Source organism: Oncorhynchus mykiss, chromosome 19 (genome assembly GCF_013265735.2).
Source record: "Oncorhynchus mykiss isolate Arlee chromosome 19, USDA_OmykA_1.1, whole genome shotgun sequence".
In the NCBI taxonomy this organism is placed as follows: domain Eukaryota; kingdom Metazoa; phylum Chordata; class Actinopteri; order Salmoniformes; family Salmonidae; genus Oncorhynchus; species Oncorhynchus mykiss.
Genome location: NC_048583.1, coordinates 3253836 through 3271795, shown reverse-complemented (window position 1 = coordinate 3271795; position 17960 = coordinate 3253836). Strand labels below are relative to the sequence as shown.

At 46.1% G+C, this 17960-nt stretch overlaps 22 non-coding genes across 22 annotated transcripts; all 22 read right to left on the bottom strand.

Moving 5' to 3' along the window:
- Positions 1 to 127: 127 nt before the first annotated feature.
- Positions 128 to 199, bottom strand: trnae-cuc. The gene has a single exon. It is a non-coding gene; the product is annotated as a tRNA-Glu (tRNA).
- Positions 200 to 308: 109 nt separating this feature from the next.
- On the bottom strand, positions 309 to 380 carry trnae-cuc. The gene has a single exon. It is a non-coding gene; the product is annotated as a tRNA-Glu (tRNA).
- A 977-nt stretch (positions 381 to 1357) lies between these two features.
- trnae-cuc lies at positions 1358 to 1429 on the bottom strand. The gene has a single exon. It is a non-coding gene; the product is annotated as a tRNA-Glu (tRNA).
- Positions 1430 to 1538: 109 nt separating this feature from the next.
- trnae-cuc lies at positions 1539 to 1610 on the bottom strand. The gene has a single exon. It is a non-coding gene; the product is annotated as a tRNA-Glu (tRNA).
- A 977-nt stretch (positions 1611 to 2587) lies between these two features.
- On the bottom strand, positions 2588 to 2659 carry trnae-cuc. Its single transcript has one exon. It is a non-coding gene; the product is annotated as a tRNA-Glu (tRNA).
- A 109-nt stretch (positions 2660 to 2768) lies between these two features.
- Positions 2769 to 2840, bottom strand: trnae-cuc. Its single transcript has one exon. It is a non-coding gene; the product is annotated as a tRNA-Glu (tRNA).
- A 936-nt stretch (positions 2841 to 3776) lies between these two features.
- On the bottom strand, positions 3777 to 3848 carry trnae-cuc. The gene has a single exon. It is a non-coding gene; the product is annotated as a tRNA-Glu (tRNA).
- A 109-nt stretch (positions 3849 to 3957) lies between these two features.
- trnae-cuc lies at positions 3958 to 4029 on the bottom strand. Its single transcript has one exon. It is a non-coding gene; the product is annotated as a tRNA-Glu (tRNA).
- Positions 4030 to 4965: 936 nt separating this feature from the next.
- On the bottom strand, positions 4966 to 5037 carry trnae-cuc. Its single transcript has one exon. It is a non-coding gene; the product is annotated as a tRNA-Glu (tRNA).
- A 109-nt stretch (positions 5038 to 5146) lies between these two features.
- Positions 5147 to 5218, bottom strand: trnae-cuc. The gene has a single exon. It is a non-coding gene; the product is annotated as a tRNA-Glu (tRNA).
- A 936-nt stretch (positions 5219 to 6154) lies between these two features.
- Positions 6155 to 6226, bottom strand: trnae-cuc. Its single transcript has one exon. It is a non-coding gene; the product is annotated as a tRNA-Glu (tRNA).
- A 109-nt stretch (positions 6227 to 6335) lies between these two features.
- On the bottom strand, positions 6336 to 6407 carry trnae-cuc. Its single transcript has one exon. It is a non-coding gene; the product is annotated as a tRNA-Glu (tRNA).
- A 1142-nt stretch (positions 6408 to 7549) lies between these two features.
- trnae-cuc lies at positions 7550 to 7621 on the bottom strand. Its single transcript has one exon. It is a non-coding gene; the product is annotated as a tRNA-Glu (tRNA).
- A 109-nt stretch (positions 7622 to 7730) lies between these two features.
- On the bottom strand, positions 7731 to 7802 carry trnae-cuc. The gene has a single exon. It is a non-coding gene; the product is annotated as a tRNA-Glu (tRNA).
- A 1142-nt stretch (positions 7803 to 8944) lies between these two features.
- On the bottom strand, positions 8945 to 9016 carry trnae-cuc. The gene has a single exon. It is a non-coding gene; the product is annotated as a tRNA-Glu (tRNA).
- A 1142-nt stretch (positions 9017 to 10158) lies between these two features.
- trnae-cuc lies at positions 10159 to 10230 on the bottom strand. Its single transcript has one exon. It is a non-coding gene; the product is annotated as a tRNA-Glu (tRNA).
- Positions 10231 to 11372: 1142 nt separating this feature from the next.
- Positions 11373 to 11444, bottom strand: trnae-cuc. Its single transcript has one exon. It is a non-coding gene; the product is annotated as a tRNA-Glu (tRNA).
- Positions 11445 to 12586: 1142 nt separating this feature from the next.
- Positions 12587 to 12658, bottom strand: trnae-cuc. Its single transcript has one exon. It is a non-coding gene; the product is annotated as a tRNA-Glu (tRNA).
- A 1142-nt stretch (positions 12659 to 13800) lies between these two features.
- trnae-cuc lies at positions 13801 to 13872 on the bottom strand. Its single transcript has one exon. It is a non-coding gene; the product is annotated as a tRNA-Glu (tRNA).
- Positions 13873 to 15014: 1142 nt separating this feature from the next.
- trnae-cuc lies at positions 15015 to 15086 on the bottom strand. Its single transcript has one exon. It is a non-coding gene; the product is annotated as a tRNA-Glu (tRNA).
- Positions 15087 to 16228: 1142 nt separating this feature from the next.
- Positions 16229 to 16300, bottom strand: trnae-cuc. Its single transcript has one exon. It is a non-coding gene; the product is annotated as a tRNA-Glu (tRNA).
- Positions 16301 to 17442: 1142 nt separating this feature from the next.
- On the bottom strand, positions 17443 to 17514 carry trnae-cuc. The gene has a single exon. It is a non-coding gene; the product is annotated as a tRNA-Glu (tRNA).
- Between the last annotated feature and the right edge of the window lie 446 nt (positions 17515 to 17960).

Below are 17960 nucleotides of genomic sequence, written 5' to 3'. Positions count from 1 at the left end.
GAACACCTGGGAAGGACACTGCAGGGTAAATCAGTTTGCAATTTGAAGTGGTACATATGTGCAACAACCTACTAAATTCATAGTGACAGGATGCACAACTAAACAAGGAGCATAGACTATAGACTATTTCCTTTACCGGGAATCGAACCCGGGCCGCGGCGGTGAGAGCGCCGAATCCTAACCACTAGACCACCAGGGAAGGGTACTAGAGTGCAAATCGGTTCCCAGTGTGAGCTGGTACATATGTGCGATAACCTTCCATATTCATAGTGACAGGTTGCACAAGTAAACATGTAGCAAAAGAGTAGTTCCCTGACCGGGAATCGAACCCGGGCCGCAGCGGTGAGAGCGCCGAATCCTAACCACTAGACCACCAGGGAAGGGTACTAGAGTGAAAATCGGTTCCCAGTGTGAGCTGGTACATACAGTTGAAGTCGTAAGTTTCCATCCACTTAGGCTGGAGTCATTAAAACCTGTTTGTCAACCCCTCCACACATTTCTTGTTAACAAACTATAGTTTTGGCAGTCGGTTAGGACATCTACTTTGTGCATGACACAAGTAATTTTTCCAACAATTGTTTACAGACCGATTATTTCACTTATAATTCAGTGTATCACAAATCCAGTGGGTCAGAAGTTTACATACACTAAGTTGGCTGTGCCTTTAAACAGTTTGGAAAATTCCCGAAAATGATGTCATGGCTTTAGAAGCTTCTGATAGGCTAATTGACATCCTTTGAGTCAATTGGAGGTGTACCTGTAGATGTATTTCAAGGCCTACCTTCAAACTCAGTGCCTCTTTGCTTGACTCCATGGGAAAACCAAAGGAAATCAGCCAAGACCTCAGAAAAAAAATGTAGACCTCCACAAATCTGGTTCATCCTTGGGAGCAATTTCCAAACGCCTGAAGGTACCTCGCTCATCTGTAGAAACAATAGTACGCAAGTATAAACACCATGGGACCACGCAGGCGTCATACCGCTCAGGAAGGAGACGCGTTCTGTCTCCTAGAGATGAACGTACTTTGGGTCGAAAAGTGCAAATCCATCCCAGAACTACAGCAAAGGACCTTGTGAAGATGCTGGAGGAAACAGGTACAAAATGGTCTATATCCACAGGCAAACGAGTCCTATATCGAAAAGGGCTCGCAAGCCAAAGAACACATCCCAACCGTGAAGCACAGCATCATGTTGGGGGTGCTTTGCTGCAGGAGGGTCTGGTGCACCACTAGAACACCTGGGAAGGACACTGCAGGGCAAATCAGTTTGCAATTTGAAGTGGTACATATGTGCAACAACCTACTAAATTCATAGTGACAGGATGCACAACTAAACAAGGAGCATAGACTATAGACTATTTCCTTTACCGGGAATCGAACCCGGGCCACGGCGGTGAGAGCGCCGAATCCTAACCACTAGACCACCAGGGAAGGGTACTAGAGTGCAAATCGGTTCCCAGTGTGAGCTGGTACATATGTGCGATAACCTTCCATATTCATAGTGACAGGTTGCACAAGTAAACATGTAGCAAAAGAGTAGTTCCCTGACCGGGAATCGAACCCGGGCCGCGGCGGTGAGAGCGCCGAATCCTAACCACTAGACCACCAGGGAAGGGTACTAGAGTGAAAATCGGTTCCCAGTGTGAGCTGGTACATACAGTTGAAGTCGTAAGTTTCCATCCACTTAGGCTGGAGTCATTAAAACCTGTTTGTCAACCCCTCCACACATTTCTTGTTAACAAACTATAGTTTTGGCAGTCGGTTAGGACATCTACTTTGTGCATGACACAAGTAATTTTTCCAACAATTGTTTACAGACCGATTATTTCACTTATAATTCAGTGTATCACAAATCCAGTGGGTCAGAAGTTTACATACACTAAGTTGGCTGTGCTTTTAAACAGTTTGGAAAATTCCCGAAAATGATGTCATGGCTTTAGAAGCTTCTGATAGGCTAATTGACATCCTTTGAGTCAATTGGAGGTGTACCTGTAGATGTATTTCAAGGCCTACCTTCAAACTCAGTGCCTCTTTGCTTGACTCCATGGGAAAACCAAAGGAAATCAGCCAAGACCTCAGAAAAAAAATGTAGACCTCCACAAATCTGGTTCATCCTTGGGAGCAATTTCCAAACGCCTGAAGGTACCTCGCTCATCTGTAGAAACAATAGTACGCAAGTATAAACACCATGGGACCACGCAGGCGTCATACCGCTCAGGAAGGAGACGCGTTCTGTCTCCTAGAGATGAACGTACTTTGGGTCGAAAAGTGCAAATCCATCCCAGAACTACAGCAAAGGACCTTGTGAAGATGCTGGAGGAAACAGGTACAAAATGGTCTATATCCACAGGCAAACGAGTCCTATATCGAAAAGGGCTCGCAAGCCAAAGAACACATCCCAACCGTGAAGCACAGCATCATGTTGGGGGTGCTTTGCTGCAGGAGGGTCTGGTGCACCACTAGAACACCTGGGAAGGACACTGCAGGGCAAATCAGTTTGCAATTTGAAGTGGTACATATGTGCAACAACCTACTAAATTCATAGTGACAGGATGCACAACTAAACAAGGAGCATAGACTATAGACTATTTCCTTTACCGGGAATCGAACCCGGGCCGCGGCGGTGAGAGCGCCGAATCCTAACCACTAGACCACCAGGGAAGGGTACTAGAGTGCAAATCGGTTCCCAGTGTGAGCTGGTACATATGTGCGATAACCTTCCATATTCATAGTGACAGGTTGCACAAGTAAACATGTAGCAAAAGAGTAGTTCCCTGACCGGGAATCGAACCCGGGCCGCGGCGGTGAGAGCGCCGAATCCTAACCACTAGACCACCAGGGAAGGGTACTAGAGTGAAAATCGGTTCCCAGTGTGAGCTGGTACATACAGTTGAAGTCGTAAGTTTCCATCCACTTAGGCTGGAGTCATTAAAACCTGTTTGTCAACCCCTCCACACATTTCTTGTTAACAAACTATAGTTTTGGCAGTCGGTTAGGACATCTACTTTGTGCATGACACAAGTAATTTTTCCAACAATTGTTTACAGACCGATTATTTCACTTATAATTCAGTGTATCACAAATCCAGTGGGTCAGAAGTTTACATACACTAAGTTGTCATGGCTTTAGAAGCTTCTGATAGGCTAATTGACATCCTTTGAGTCAATTGGAGGTGTACCTGTAGATGTATTTCAAGGCCTACCTTCAAACTCAGTGCCTCTTTGCTTGACTCCATGGGAAAACCAAAGGAAATCAGCCAAGACCTCAGAAAAAAAATGTAGACCTCCACAAATCTGGTTCATCCTTGGGAGCAATTTCCAAACGCCTGAAGGTACCTCGCTCATCTGTAGAAACAATAGTACGCAAGTATAAACACCATGGGACCACGCAGGCGTCATACCGCTCAGGAAGGAGACGCGTTCTGTCTCCTAGAGATGAACGTACTTTGGGTCGAAAAGTGCAAATCCATCCCAGAACTACAGCAAAGGACCTTGTGAAGATGCTGGAGGAAACAGGTACAAAATGGTCTATATCCACAGGCAAACGAGTCCTATATCGAAAAGGGCTCGCAAGCCAAAGAACACATCCCAACCGTGAAGCACAGCATCATGTTGGGGGTGCTTTGCTGCAGGAGGGTCTGGTGCACCACTAGAACACCTGGGAAGGACACTGCAGGGCAAATCAGTTTGCAATTTGAAGTGGTACATATGTGCAACAACCTACTAAATTCATAGTGACAGGATGCACAACTAAACAAGGAGCATAGACTATAGACTATTTCCTTTACCGGGAATCGAACCCGGGCCGCGGCGGTGAGAGCGCCGAATCCTAACCACTAGACCACCAGGGAAGGGTACTAGAGTGCAAATCGGTTCCCAGTGTGAGCTGGTACATATGTGCGATAACCTTCCATATTCATAGTGACAGGTTGCACAAGTAAACATGTAGCAAAAGAGTAGTTCCCTGACCGGGAATCGAACCCGGGCCGCGGCGGTGAGAGCGCCGAATCCTAACCACTAGACCACCAGGGAAGGGTACTAGAGTGAAAATCGGTTCCCAGTGTGAGCTGGTACATACAGTTGAAGTCGTAAGTTTCCATCCACTTAGGCTGGAGTCATTAAAACCTGTTTGTCAACCCCTCCACACATTTCTTGTTAACAAACTATAGTTTTGGCAGTCGGTTAGGACATCTACTTTGTGCATGACACAAGTAATTTTTCCAACAATTGTTTACAGACCGATTATTTCACTTATAATTCAGTGTATCACAAATCCAGTGGGTCAGAAGTTTACATACACTAAGTTGTCATGGCTTTAGAAGCTTCTGATAGGCTAATTGACATCCTTTGAGTCAATTGGAGGTGTACCTGTAGATGTATTTCAAGGCCTACCTTCAAACTCAGTGCCTCTTTGCTTGACTCCATGGGAAAACCAAAGGAAATCAGCCAAGACCTCAGAAAAAAAATGTAGACCTCCACAAATCTGGTTCATCCTTGGGAGCAATTTCCAAACGCCTGAAGGTACCTCGCTCATCTGTAGAAACAATAGTACGCAAGTATAAACACCATGGGACCACGCAGGCGTCATACCGCTCAGGAAGGAGACGCGTTCTGTCTCCTAGAGATGAACGTACTTTGGGTCGAAAAGTGCAAATCCATCCCAGAACTACAGCAAAGGACCTTGTGAAGATGCTGGAGGAAACAGGTACAAAATGGTCTATATCCACAGGCAAACGAGTCCTATATCGAAAAGGGCTCGCAAGCCAAAGAACACATCCCAACCGTGAAGCACAGCATCATGTTGGGGGTGCTTTGCTGCAGGAGGGTCTGGTGCACCACTAGAACACCTGGGAAGGACACTGCAGGGCAAATCAGTTTGCAATTTGAAGTGGTACATATGTGCAACAACCTACTAAATTCATAGTGACAGGATGCACAACTAAACAAGGAGCATAGACTATAGACTATTTCCTTTACCGGGAATCGAACCCGGGCCGCGGCGGTGAGAGCGCCGAATCCTAACCACTAGACCACCAGGGAAGGGTACTAGAGTGCAAATCGGTTCCCAGTGTGAGCTGGTACATATGTGCGATAACCTTCCATATTCATAGTGACAGGTTGCACAAGTAAACATGTAGCAAAAGAGTAGTTCCCTGACCGGGAATCGAACCCGGGCCGCGGCGGTGAGAGCGCCGAATCCTAACCACTAGACCACCAGGGAAGGGTACTAGAGTGAAAATCGGTTCCCAGTGTGAGCTGGTACATACAGTTGAAGTCGTAAGTTTCCATCCACTTAGGCTGGAGTCATTAAAACCTGTTTGTCAACCCCTCCACACATTTCTTGTTAACAAACTATAGTTTTGGCAGTCGGTTAGGACATCTACTTTGTGCATGACACAAGTAATTTTTCCAACAATTGTTTACAGACCGATTATTTCACTTATAATTCAGTGTATCACAAATCCAGTGGGTCAGAAGTTTACATACACTAAGTTGTCATGGCTTTAGAAGCTTCTGATAGGCTAATTGACATCCTTTGAGTCAATTGGAGGTGTACCTGTAGATGTATTTCAAGGCCTACCTTCAAACTCAGTGCCTCTTTGCTTGACTCCATGGGAAAACCAAAGGAAATCAGCCAAGACCTCAGAAAAAAAATGTAGACCTCCACAAATCTGGTTCATCCTTGGGAGCAATTTCCAAACGCCTGAAGGTACCTCGCTCATCTGTAGAAACAATAGTACGCAAGTATAAACACCATGGGACCACGCAGGCGTCATACCGCTCAGGAAGGAGACGCGTTCTGTCTCCTAGAGATGAACGTACTTTGGGTCGAAAAGTGCAAATCCATCCCAGAACTACAGCAAAGGACCTTGTGAAGATGCTGGAGGAAACAGGTACAAAATGGTCTATATCCACAGGCAAACGAGTCCTATATCGAAAAGGGCTCGCAAGCCAAAGAACACATCCCAACCGTGAAGCACAGCATCATGTTGGGGGTGCTTTGCTGCAGGAGGGTCTGGTGCACCACTAGAACACCTGGGAAGGACACTGCAGGGTAAATCAGTTTGCAATTTGAAGTGGTACATATGTGCAACAACCTACTAAATTCATAGTGACAGGATGCACAACTAAACAAGGAGCATAGACTATAGACTATTTCCTTTACCGGGAATCGAACCCGGGCCGCGGCGGTGAGAGCGCCGAATCCTAACCACTAGACCACCAGGGAAGGGTACTAGAGTGCAAATCGGTTCCCAGTGTGAGCTGGTACATATGTGCGATAACCTTCCATATTCATAGTGACAGGTTGCACAAGTAAACATGTAGCAAAAGAGTAGTTCCCTGACCGGGAATCGAACCCGGGCCGCAGCGGTGAGAGCGCCGAATCCTAACCACTAGACCACCAGGGAAGGGTACTAGAGTGAAAATCGGTTCCCAGTGTGAGCTGGTACATACAGTTGAAGTCGTAAGTTTCCATCCACTTAGGCTGGAGTCATTAAAACCTGTTTGTCAACCCCTCCACACATTTCTTGTTAACAAACTATAGTTTTGGCAGTCGGTTAGGACATCTACTTTGTGCATGACACAAGTAATTTTTCCAACAATTGTTTACAGACCGATTATTTCACTTATAATTCAGTGTATCACAAATCCAGTGGGTCAGAAGTTTACATACACTAAGTTGGCTGTGCCTTTAAACAGTTTGGAAAATTCCCGAAAATGATGTCATGGCTTTAGAAGCTTCTGATAGGCTAATTGACATCCTTTGAGTCAATTGGAGGTGTACCTGTAGATGTATTTCAAGGCCTACCTTCAAACTCAGTGCCTCTTTGCTTGACTCCATGGGAAAACCAAAGGAAATCAGCCAAGACCTCAGAAAAAAAATGTAGACCTCCACAAATCTGGTTCATCCTTGGGAGCAATTTCCAAACGCCTGAAGGTACCTCGCTCATCTGTAGAAACAATAGTACGCAAGTATAAACACCATGGGACCACGCAGGCGTCATACCGCTCAGGAAGGAGACGCGTTCTGTCTCCTAGAGATGAACGTACTTTGGGTCGAAAAGTGCAAATCCATCCCAGAACTACAGCAAAGGACCTTGTGAAGATGCTGGAGGAAACAGGTACAAAATGGTCTATATCCACAGGCAAACGAGTCCTATATCGAAAAGGGCTCGCAAGCCAAAGAACACATCCCAACCGTGAAGCACAGCATCATGTTGGGGGTGCTTTGCTGCAGGAGGGTCTGGTGCACCACTAGAACACCTGGGAAGGACACTGCAGGGCAAATCAGTTTGCAATTTGAAGTGGTACATATGTGCAACAACCTACTAAATTCATAGTGACAGGATGCACAACTAAACAAGGAGCATAGACTACCGGGAATCGAACCCGGGCCGCGGCGGTGAGAGCGCCGAATCCTAACCACTAGACCACCAGGGAAGGGTACTAGAGTGCAAATCGGTTCCCAGTGTGAGCTGGTACATATGTGCGATAACCTTCCATATTCATAGTGACAGGTTGCACAAGTAAACATGTAGCAAAAGAGTAGTTCCCTGACCGGGAATCGAACCCGGGCCGCGGCGGTGAGAGCGCCGAATCCTAACCACTAGACCACCAGGGAAGGGTACTAGAGTGCAAATCGGTTCCCAGTGTGAGCTGGTACATATGTGCGATAACCTTCCATATTCATAGTGACAGGTTGCACAAGTAAACATGTAGCAAAAGAGTAGTTCCCTGACCGGGAATCGAACCCGGGCCGCGGCGGTGAGAGCGCCGAATCCTAACCACTAGACCACCAGGGAAGGGTACTAGAGTAAAAATCGGTTCCCAGTGTGAGCTGGTACATACAGTTGAAGTCGTAAGTTTCCATCCACTTAGGCTGGAGTCATTAAAACCTGTTTGTCAACCCCTCCACACATTTCTTGTTAACAAACTATAGTTTTGGCAGTCGGTTAGGACATCTACTTTGTGCATGACACAAGTAATTTTTCCAACAATTGTTTACAGACCGATTATTTCACTTATAATTCAGTGTATCACAAATCCAGTGGGTCAGAAGTTTACATACACTAAGTTGGCTGTGCCTTTAAACAGTTTGGAAAATTCCCGAAAATGATGTCATGGCTTTAGAAGCTTCTGATAGGCTAATTGACATCCTTTGAGTCAATTGGAGGTGTACCTGTAGATGTATTTCAAGGCCTACCTTCAAACTCAGTGCCTCTTTGCTTGACTCCATGGGAAAACCAAAGGAAATCAGCCAAGACCTCAGAAAAAAAATGTAGACCTCCACAAATCTGGTTCATCCTTGGGAGCAATTTCCAAACGCCTGAAGGTACCTCGCTCATCTGTAGAAACAATAGTACGCAAGTATAAACACCATGGGACCACGCAGGCGTCATACCGCTCAGGAAGGAGACGCGTTCTGTCTCCTAGAGATGAACGTACTTTGGGTCGAAAAGTGCAAATCCATCCCAGAACTACAGCAAAGGACCTTGTGAAGATGCTGGAGGAAACAGGTACAAAATGGTCTATATCCACAGGCAAACGAGTCCTATATCGAAAAGGGCTCGCAAGCCAAAGAACACATCCCAACCGTGAAGCACAGCATCATGTTGGGGGTGCTTTGCTGCAGGAGGGTCTGGTGCACCACTAGAACACCTGGGAAGGACACTGCAGGGCAAATCAGTTTGCAATTTGAAGTGGTACATATGTGCAACAACCTACTAAATTCATAGTGACAGGATGCACAACTAAACAAGGAGCATAGACTACCGGGAATCGAACCCGGGCCGCGGCGGTGAGAGCGCCGAATCCTAACCACTAGACCACCAGGGAAGGGTACTAGAGTGCAAATCGGTTCCCAGTGTGAGCTGGTACATATGTGCGATAACCTTCCATATTCATAGTGACAGGTTGCACAAGTAAACATGTAGCAAAAGAGTAGTTCCCTGACCGGGAATCGAACCCGGGCCGCGGCGGTGAGAGCGCCGAATCCTAACCACTAGACCACCAGGGAAGGGTACTAGAGTGAAAATCGGTTCCCAGTGTGAGCTGGTACATACAGTTGAAGTCGTAAGTTTCCATCCACTTAGGCTGGAGTCATTAAAACCTGTTTGTCAACCCCTCCACACATTTCTTGTTAACAAACTATAGTTTTGGCAGTCGGTTAGGACATCTACTTTGTGCATGACACAAGTAATTTTTCCAACAATTGTTTACAGACCGATTATTTCACTTATAATTCAGTGTATCACAAATCCAGTGGGTCAGAAGTTTACATACACTAAGTTGGCTGTGCCTTTAAACAGTTTGGAAAATTCCCGAAAATGATGTCATGGCTTTAGAAGCTTCTGATAGGCTAATTGACATCCTTTGAGTCAATTGGAGGTGTACCTGTAGATGTATTTCAAGGCCTACCTTCAAACTCAGTGCCTCTTTGCTTGACTCCATGGGAAAACCAAAGGAAATCAGCCAAGACCTCAGAAAAAAAATGTAGACCTCCACAAATCTGGTTCATCCTTGGGAGCAATTTCCAAACGCCTGAAGGTACCTCGCTCATCTGTAGAAACAATAGTACGCAAGTATAAACACCATGGGACCACGCAGGCGTCATACCGCTCAGGAAGGAGACGCGTTCTGTCTCCTAGAGATGAACGTACTTTGGGTCGAAAAGTGCAAATCCATCCCAGAACTACAGCAAAGGACCTTGTGAAGATGCTGGAGGAAACAGGTACAAAATGGTCTATATCCACAGGCAAACGAGTCCTATATCGAAAAGGGCTCGCAAGCCAAAGAACACATCCCAACCGTGAAGCACAGCATCATGTTGGGGGTGCTTTGCTGCAGGAGGGTCTGGTGCACCACTAGAACACCTGGGAAGGACACTGCAGGGCAAATCAGTTTGCAATTTGAAGTGGTACATATGTGCAACAACCTACTAAATTCATAGTGACAGGATGCACAACTAAACAAGGAGCATAGACTACCGGGAATCGAACCCGGGCCGCGGCGGTGAGAGCGCCGAATCCTAACCACTAGACCACCAGGGAAGGGTACTAGAGTGCAAATCGGTTCCCAGTGTGAGCTGGTACATATGTGCGATAACCTTCCATATTCATAGTGACAGGTTGCACAAGTAAACATGTAGCAAAAGAGTAGTTCCCTGACCGGGAATCGAACCCGGGCCGCGGCGGTGAGAGCGCCGAATCCTAACCACTAGACCACCAGGGAAGGGTACTAGAGTGAAAATCGGTTCCCAGTGTGAGCTGGTACATACAGTTGAAGTCGTAAGTTTCCATCCACTTAGGCTGGAGTCATTAAAACCTGTTTGTCAACCCCTCCACACATTTCTTGTTAACAAACTATAGTTTTGGCAGTCGGTTAGGACATCTACTTTGTGCATGACACAAGTAATTTTTCCAACAATTGTTTACAGACCGATTATTTCACTTATAATTCAGTGTATCACAAATCCAGTGGGTCAGAAGTTTACATACACTAAGTTGGCTGTGCCTTTAAACAGTTTGGAAAATTCCCGAAAATGATGTCATGGCTTTAGAAGCTTCTGATAGGCTAATTGACATCCTTTGAGTCAATTGGAGGTGTACCTGTAGATGTATTTCAAGGCCTACCTTCAAACTCAGTGCCTCTTTGCTTGACTCCATGGGAAAACCAAAGGAAATCAGCCAAGACCTCAGAAAAAAAATGTAGACCTCCACAAATCTGGTTCATCCTTGGGAGCAATTTCCAAACGCCTGAAGGTACCTCGCTCATCTGTAGAAACAATAGTACGCAAGTATAAACACCATGGGACCACGCAGGCGTCATACCGCTCAGGAAGGAGACGCGTTCTGTCTCCTAGAGATGAACGTACTTTGGGTCGAAAAGTGCAAATCCATCCCAGAACTACAGCAAAGGACCTTGTGAAGATGCTGGAGGAAACAGGTACAAAATGGTCTATATCCACAGGCAAACGAGTCCTATATCGAAAAGGGCTCGCAAGCCAAAGAACACATCCCAACCGTGAAGCACAGCATCATGTTGGGGGTGCTTTGCTGCAGGAGGGTCTGGTGCACCACTAGAACACCTGGGAAGGACACTGCAGGGCAAATCAGTTTGCAATTTGAAGTGGTACATATGTGCAACAACCTACTAAATTCATAGTGACAGGATGCACAACTAAACAAGGAGCATAGACTACCGGGAATCGAACCCGGGCCGCGGCGGTGAGAGCGCCGAATCCTAACCACTAGACCACCAGGGAAGGGTACTAGAGTGCAAATCGGTTCCCAGTGTGAGCTGGTACATATGTGCGATAACCTTCCATATTCATAGTGACAGGTTGCACAAGTAAACATGTAGCAAAAGAGTAGTTCCCTGACCGGGAATCGAACCCGGGCCGCGGCGGTGAGAGCGCCGAATCCTAACCACTAGACCACCAGGGAAGGGTACTAGAGTGAAAATCGGTTCCCAGTGTGAGCTGGTACATACAGTTGAAGTCGTAAGTTTCCATCCACTTAGGCTGGAGTCATTAAAACCTGTTTGTCAACCCCTCCACACATTTCTTGTTAACAAACTATAGTTTTGGCAGTCGGTTAGGACATCTACTTTGTGCATGACACAAGTAATTTTTCCAACAATTGTTTACAGACCGATTATTTCACTTATAATTCAGTGTATCACAAATCCAGTGGGTCAGAAGTTTACATACACTAAGTTGGCTGTGCCTTTAAACAGTTTGGAAAATTCCCGAAAATGATGTCATGGCTTTAGAAGCTTCTGATAGGCTAATTGACATCCTTTGAGTCAATTGGAGGTGTACCTGTAGATGTATTTCAAGGCCTACCTTCAAACTCAGTGCCTCTTTGCTTGACTCCATGGGAAAACCAAAGGAAATCAGCCAAGACCTCAGAAAAAAAATGTAGACCTCCACAAATCTGGTTCATCCTTGGGAGCAATTTCCAAACGCCTGAAGGTACCTCGCTCATCTGTAGAAACAATAGTACGCAAGTATAAACACCATGGGACCACGCAGGCGTCATACCGCTCAGGAAGGAGACGCGTTCTGTCTCCTAGAGATGAACGTACTTTGGGTCGAAAAGTGCAAATCCATCCCAGAACTACAGCAAAGGACCTTGTGAAGATGCTGGAGGAAACAGGTACAAAATGGTCTATATCCACAGGCAAACGAGTCCTATATCGAAAAGGGCTCGCAAGCCAAAGAACACATCCCAACCGTGAAGCACAGCATCATGTTGGGGGTGCTTTGCTGCAGGAGGGTCTGGTGCACCACTAGAACACCTGGGAAGGACACTGCAGGGCAAATCAGTTTGCAATTTGAAGTGGTACATATGTGCAACAACCTACTAAATTCATAGTGACAGGATGCACAACTAAACAAGGAGCATAGACTACCGGGAATCGAACCCGGGCCGCGGCGGTGAGAGCGCCGAATCCTAACCACTAGACCACCAGGGAAGGGTACTAGAGTGCAAATCGGTTCCCAGTGTGAGCTGGTACATATGTGCGATAACCTTCCATATTCATAGTGACAGGTTGCACAAGTAAACATGTAGCAAAAGAGTAGTTCCCTGACCGGGAATCGAACCCGGGCCGCGGCGGTGAGAGCGCCGAATCCTAACCACTAGACCACCAGGGAAGGGTACTAGAGTGAAAATCGGTTCCCAGTGTGAGCTGGTACATACAGTTGAAGTCGTAAGTTTCCATCCACTTAGGCTGGAGTCATTAAAACCTGTTTGTCAACCCCTCCACACATTTCTTGTTAACAAACTATAGTTTTGGCAGTCGGTTAGGACATCTACTTTGTGCATGACACAAGTAATTTTTCCAACAATTGTTTACAGACCGATTATTTCACTTATAATTCAGTGTATCACAAATCCAGTGGGTCAGAAGTTTACATACACTAAGTTGGCTGTGCCTTTAAACAGTTTGGAAAATTCCCGAAAATGATGTCATGGCTTTAGAAGCTTCTGATAGGCTAATTGACATCCTTTGAGTCAATTGGAGGTGTACCTGTAGATGTATTTCAAGGCCTACCTTCAAACTCAGTGCCTCTTTGCTTGACTCCATGGGAAAACCAAAGGAAATCAGCCAAGACCTCAGAAAAAAAATGTAGACCTCCACAAATCTGGTTCATCCTTGGGAGCAATTTCCAAACGCCTGAAGGTACCTCGCTCATCTGTAGAAACAATAGTACGCAAGTATAAACACCATGGGACCACGCAGGCGTCATACCGCTCAGGAAGGAGACGCGTTCTGTCTCCTAGAGATGAACGTACTTTGGGTCGAAAAGTGCAAATCCATCCCAGAACTACAGCAAAGGACCTTGTGAAGATGCTGGAGGAAACAGGTACAAAATGGTCTATATCCACAGGCAAACGAGTCCTATATCGAAAAGGGCTCGCAAGCCAAAGAACACATCCCAACCGTGAAGCACAGCATCATGTTGGGGGTGCTTTGCTGCAGGAGGGTCTGGTGCACCACTAGAACACCTGGGAAGGACACTGCAGGGCAAATCAGTTTGCAATTTGAAGTGGTACATATGTGCAACAACCTACTAAATTCATAGTGACAGGATGCACAACTAAACAAGGAGCATAGACTACCGGGAATCGAACCCGGGCCGCGGCGGTGAGAGCGCCGAATCCTAACCACTAGACCACCAGGGAAGGGTACTAGAGTGCAAATCGGTTCCCAGTGTGAGCTGGTACATATGTGCGATAACCTTCCATATTCATAGTGACAGGTTGCACAAGTAAACATGTAGCAAAAGAGTAGTTCCCTGACCGGGAATCGAACCCGGGCCGCGGCGGTGAGAGCGCCGAATCCTAACCACTAGACCACCAGGGAAGGGTACTAGAGTGAAAATCGGTTCCCAGTGTGAGCTGGTACATACAGTTGAAGTCGTAAGTTTCCATCCACTTAGGCTGGAGTCATTAAAACCTGTTTGTCAACCCCTCCACACATTTCTTGTTAACAAACTATAGTTTTGGCAGTCGGTTAGGACATCTACTTTGTGCATGACACAAGTAATTTTTCCAACAATTGTTTACAGACCGATTATTTCACTTATAATTCAGTGTATCACAAATCCAGTGGGTCAGAAGTTTACATACACTAAGTTGGCTGTGCCTTTAAACAGTTTGGAAAATTCCCGAAAATGATGTCATGGCTTTAGAAGCTTCTGATAGGCTAATTGACATCCTTTGAGTCAATTGGAGGTGTACCTGTAGATGTATTTCAAGGCCTACCTTCAAACTCAGTGCCTCTTTGCTTGACTCCATGGGAAAACCAAAGGAAATCAGCCAAGACCTCAGAAAAAAAATGTAGACCTCCACAAATCTGGTTCATCCTTGGGAGCAATTTCCAAACGCCTGAAGGTACCTCGCTCATCTGTAGAAACAATAGTACGCAAGTATAAACACCATGGGACCACGCAGGCGTCATACCGCTCAGGAAGGAGACGCGTTCTGTCTCCTAGAGATGAACGTACTTTGGGTCGAAAAGTGCAAATCCATCCCAGAACTACAGCAAAGGACCTTGTGAAGATGCTGGAGGAAACAGGTACAAAATGGTCTATATCCACAGGCAAACGAGTCCTATATCGAAAAGGGCTCGCAAGCCAAAGAACACATCCCAACCGTGAAGCACAGCATCATGTTGGGGGTGCTTTGCTGCAGGAGGGTCTGGTGCACCACTAGAACACCTGGGAAGGACACTGCAGGGCAAATCAGTTTGCAATTTGAAGTGGTACATATGTGCAACAACCTACTAAATTCATAGTGACAGGATGCACAACTAAACAAGGAGCATAGACTACCGGGAATCGAACCCGGGCCGCGGCGGTGAGAGCGCCGAATCCTAACCACTAGACCACCAGGGAAGGGTACTAGAGTGCAAATCGGTTCCCAGTGTGAGCTGGTACATATGTGCGATAACCTTCCATATTCATAGTGACAGGTTGCACAAGTAAACATGTAGCAAAAGAGTAGTTCCCTGACCGGGAATCGAACCCGGGCCGCGGCGGTGAGAGCGCCGAATCCTAACCACTAGACCACCAGGGAAGGGTACTAGAGTGAAAATCGGTTCCCAGTGTGAGCTGGTACATACAGTTGAAGTCGTAAGTTTCCATCCACTTAGGCTGGAGTCATTAAAACCTGTTTGTCAACCCCTCCACACATTTCTTGTTAACAAACTATAGTTTTGGCAGTCGGTTAGGACATCTACTTTGTGCATGACACAAGTAATTTTTCCAACAATTGTTTACAGACCGATTATTTCACTTATAATTCAGTGTATCACAAATCCAGTGGGTCAGAAGTTTACATACACTAAGTTGGCTGTGCCTTTAAACAGTTTGGAAAATTCCCGAAAATGATGTCATGGCTTTAGAAGCTTCTGATAGGCTAATTGACATCCTTTGAGTCAATTGGAGGTGTACCTGTAGATGTATTTCAAGGCCTACCTTCAAACTCAGTGCCTCTTTGCTTGACTCCATGGGAAAACCAAAGGAAATCAGCCAAGACCTCAGAAAAAAAATGTAGACCTCCACAAATCTGGTTCATCCTTGGGAGCAATTTCCAAACGCCTGAAGGTACCTCGCTCATCTGTAGAAACAATAGTACGCAAGTATAAACACCATGGGACCACGCAGGCGTCATACCGCTCAGGAAGGAGACGCGTTCTGTCTCCTAGAGATGAACGTACTTTGGGTCGAAAAGTGCAAATCCATCCCAGAACTACAGCAAAGGACCTTGTGAAGATGCTGGAGGAAACAGGTACAAAATGGTCTATATCCACAGGCAAACGAGTCCTATATCGAAAAGGGCTCGCAAGCCAAAGAACACATCCCAACCGTGAAGCACAGCATCATGTTGGGGGTGCTTTGCTGCAGGAGGGTCTGGTGCACCACTAGAACACCTGGGAAGGACACTGCAGGGCAAATCAGTTTGCAATTTGAAGTGGTACATATGTGCAACAACCTACTAAATTCATAGTGACAGGATGCACAACTAAACAAGGAGCATAGACTACCGGGAATCGAACCCGGGCCGCGGCGGTGAGAGCGCCGAATCCTAACCACTAGACCACCAGGGAAGGGTACTAGAGTGCAAATCGGTTCCCAGTGTGAGCTGGTACATATGTGCGATAACCTTCCATATTCATAGTGACAGGTTGCACAAGTAAACATGTAGCAAAAGAGTAGTTCCCTGACCGGGAATCGAACCCGGGCCGCGGCGGTGAGAGCGCCGAATCCTAACCACTAGACCACCAGGGAAGGGTACTAGAGTGAAAATCGGTTCCCAGTGTGAGCTGGTACATACAGTTGAAGTCGTAAGTTTCCATCCACTTAGGCTGGAGTCATTAAAACCTGTTTGTCAACCCCTCCACACATTTCTTGTTAACAAACTATAGTTTTGGCAGTCGGTTAGGACATCTACTTTGTGCATGACACAAGTAATTTTTCCAACAATTGTTTACAGACCGATTATTTCACTTATAATTCAGTGTATCACAAATCCAGTGGGTCAGAAGTTTACATACACTAAGTTGGCTGTGCCTTTAAACAGTTTGGAAAATTCCCGAAAATGATGTCATGGCTTTAGAAGCTTCTGATAGGCTAATTGACATCCTTTGAGTCAATTGGAGGTGTACCTGTAGATGTATTTCAAGGCCTACCTTCAAACTCAGTGCCTCTTTGCTTGACTCCATGGGAAAACCAAAGGAAATCAGCCAAGACCTCAGAAAAAAAATGTAGACCTCCACAAATCTGGTTCATCCTTGGGAGCAATTTCCAAACGCCTGAAGGTACCTCGCTCATCTGTAGAAACAATAGTACGCAAGTATAAACACCATGGGACCACGCAGGCGTCATACCGCTCAGGAAGGAGACGCGTTCTGTCTCCTAGAGATGAACGTACTTTGGGTCGAAAAGTGCAAATCCATCCCAGAACTACAGCAAAGGACCTTGTGAAGATGCTGGAGGAAACAGGTACAAAATGGTCTATATCCACAGGCAAACGAGTCCTATATCGAAAAGGGCTCGCAAGCCAAAGAACACATCCCAACCGTGAAGCACAGCATCATGTTGGGGGTGCTTTGCTGCAGGAGGGTCTGGTGCACCACTAGAACACCTGGGAAGGACACTGCAGGGCAAATCAGTTTGCAATTTGAAGTGGTACATATGTGCAACAACCTACTAAATTCATAGTGACAGGATGCACAACTAAACAAGGAGCATAGACTACCGGGAATCGAACCCGGGCCGCGGCGGTGAGAGCGCCGAATCCTAACCACTAGACCACCAGGGAAGGGTACTAGAGTGCAAATCGGTTCCCAGTGTGAGCTGGTACATATGTGCGATAACCTTCCATATTCATAGTGACAGGTTGCACAAGTAAACATGTAGCAAAAGAGTAGTTCCCTGACCGGGAATCGAACCCGGGCCGCGGCGGTGAGAGCGCCGAATCCTAACCACTAGACCACCAGGGAAGGGTACTAGAGTGAAAATCGGTTCCCAGTGTGAGCTGGTACATACAGTTGAAGTCGTAAGTTTCCATCCACTTAGGCTGGAGTCATTAAAACCTGTTTGTCAACCCCTCCACACATTTCTTGTTAACAAACTATAGTTTTGGCAGTCGGTTAGGACATCTACTTTGTGCATGACACAAGTAATTTTTCCAACAATTGTTTACAGACCGATTATTTCACTTATAATTCAGTGTATCACAAATCCAGTGGGTCAGAAGTTTACATACACTAAGTTGGCTGTGCCTTTAAACAGTTTGGAAAATTCCCGAAAATGATGTCATGGCTTTAGAAGCTTCTGATAGGCTAATTGACATCCTTTGAGTCAATTGGAGGTGTACCTGTAGATGTATTTCAAGGCCTACCTTCAAACTCAGTGCCTCTTTGCTTGACTCCATGGGAAAACCAAA